General features: G+C 51.6%; 1 protein-coding gene across 1 annotated transcript in view; it reads right to left on the reverse strand.

The window, feature by feature from the left end:
* The window catches only part of LOC130578723 (antigen-presenting glycoprotein CD1d-like), an 8,850-nt gene that overhangs the window by 2,892 nt on the left and 3,334 nt on the right, over positions 1–2,624 (reverse strand). The window lies entirely within an intron of this gene.

Below are 2,624 nucleotides of genomic sequence, written 5' to 3' on the forward strand. Positions count from 1 at the left end.
TTGGCTAGAGAGCAGCTCTGCAGACAGGGACTTGGGGATGCTGGAGAAAACTCAGCAGGAAGCAGCAGKGAGGCCTGGCAGCCCAGAGGGCAGATCCCAAGAGGATTGCACACAGCATGAACACCCCAGAGTGAATGGTCCTGCTGTGCTCAACCTCACCTGGTGTGCTATGTGTACAACTGGACCTCAACATTGTGGAGAAGAATGTGAAGGTCCTCAAACATGTCCAGAGGAGGCAACCAAGCTGGTGAAGGGCTGGAAGGCACCTCCTGCTTGTCCCAAGACAAGACCCTCAGGGCACGGGGTAGGAAAGCAGACCAACAGGCACTGTGACCACTCAAACTGCAGCTGAACCAGAGAAACAACTCGTGACAGCTGCAGTCACCCCTATACAAAAGAAGAAATCCAAGACCAAATCAGTTCACTTAGTGATGGATGAAGAGGAAGCAGAACCTACACAATAAGACAAAGATGCAGGACCAGAGATAATCACTCGATTTCTATCCCTGTGTATGCTATAAGATAGGTGAAAATATTTCAGCTGCCATTTGGGAGAGCAGAGTCAACCTGGTTTAGAGCAGTGAGTGCCCCAGGGCACAGGAAGCATCTATTCCTGGAATGGAAAACAGTCTGCAGATGCAGGTGAGGGCTTGTAGCTGCAGGGGAAACATTTGAACATTTCCCAGGGAAAATTTAGAAGCTTCAAGGACCCTTTGCAAGAAAAATTCAGGCTGAGGGCAGTGCCCAGGACCTGGTCCAGGTCTTGGAGTCCAGKGAGGTACTGAGACGCCCTGCTGTCCAGAGTCTCCTTGCATGAGGAAATCACTTTTGGGGTGTCTTGGTTTGAAAGACCAAAGGTGTTTGCCAATGAAGGTGGGGACCTCTCTTGGAGTGGCAAAGATTGCCACCCTTCCCTCCGAATTAGAACTTTGAAATCACAGGGCTTTCAGGCAAAGATATGGGAAAAACGAAATAACAGTTTTTTAGTAGTATGTATAACAAAGTAAACAARCAATAAACAACGATAGCAACATCCAACAAAACCACAAACCCAGTGACAGCCTCCTCTGTGGTGCAGTTACGGTGACAGCCGTCAKGGGCSCTGTTGGCTCCCGGCCGGGCAGGGCGGGTGCGATGATTYCCCCRCAWSCCCCGATGATCCGCCCTGTAACYGAGGTTTGAGGTTTTGGGAAAGGCCTGTTCATGTGTGTTCCCTAGGGAAAYTGGTGTGGCTGTTGGACGGCTGGACTGGGGCGCTCTGGCCAGTGGCTGCAATTATCAATGGAATTTAGGTGTGTACAAAGTCATCACYTCGTCCCGTGGTATTTCYGTGGGGTTACACTGGYAGAGAGTACTGGGTTTAYGTGAGAAGGTTCTGGTAGCAGTGGGGCTGCAGGGGTAGCCTCTATGGGAAGACACCAGAAGCTGCCTCCATATTAAGCACAACTGCCTCCAGCTGGCTCCAAGATGGGCCTGCCACTGGTCAAGGGAAAGACCGTGAGCGGCAGTACTGTATTTAAGAAGTCAAAAAAACTGCTGCATAACCACAGCTGAGAGAGAGAAGTGAGAATATCTGAAACAACTGTGGAGACACTGAAGTCAGAGGAAGGAGTGGGGAGGAGGTGCTCTAGGCACCCGAGCAGAGATGGGGCCCATACAGCCTGTGGTGAAGACTGTGGTGAAACAGCTGTCCTGCAGTAGCCCATGAAGGTCCACACCCRCAGAGATCCACCTGCAGCCTTTGGAGGTAGGCTCTGTCGCAGGTGGGTGTGGCTGAGAGAGGCTCTGACCCTATGGAGACCCTTCACTGGAGCAGGCTCCTAGCAATACTTGTGACCCTGAGGGGAATCCACACTGGAGCAGCCTGTTTCTGAAGGACTGATCCCATAGAAAGGACCCATGCTGGAGCAGTTTGTGGAAGACTATCTCCTAGGAGTGGGGCTCACTGGAGCAGGGTGGAAGGAGGTGGAGGAGGAAGGAGCAATGGACAATACATAATAAGCTGATGACAATCCTCGTTCCACATCCTTTTGTGTGTTGTGTTTTTCAGTGTCCCAGAGCCTCAGTGTGGCTCTTTCATGGTTCTCAGGCATAGTGGAAGGCTGACAATCCCCCATCTCTCCAGGTTTTACAGAGACAGGAGGCAAGCATGGGGGCAGGGGCCTGGAGAAGAGGAGAGCCTGATCCAAAACCATTCTGGACAGAGGCTGAGATCAGCCCTGGAGYGGGAGCAGCTCGATGTGCTCAAAATGCCTTCCTGTGACAGGGATATCAGGAATGTAACTTGTGCCCTCCCTTCCCCTTCTCTCTCCAGTGAAACAGTTCATCCCTGKTTTGTGGCCTGCTCCATCCCACATCTCACTCAGCAGCCCCACAGTCATCTGACCTCAGGTTGTAACTGCCCAGTCAGGAGCAGACACTGGCTTCTSCTGACATGTCAGGTGGAGATMAACCAGAATCCAGGAAAAGGAAGRGTCTTCCTGGCTGCAATGTGGAGTTTCTATAGTGCACTGAGGGGTTCCCTGGGAAAAGCTCCTGAGGGGGAAGAAGGATGAGAGCCACAGGAACCACGTGCCACAGAGGAAGTTTGTAGCTGTTTAATGCAGTCATTATACAGAAAAAAA

The sequence above is a fragment of the Malurus melanocephalus genome, unplaced genomic scaffold (genome assembly GCF_030028575.1).
Source record: "Malurus melanocephalus ecotype Western Australia unplaced genomic scaffold, MMel_1.1 scaffold_237, whole genome shotgun sequence".
Classification (NCBI taxonomy): Eukaryota; Metazoa; Chordata; class Aves; order Passeriformes; family Maluridae; genus Malurus; species Malurus melanocephalus.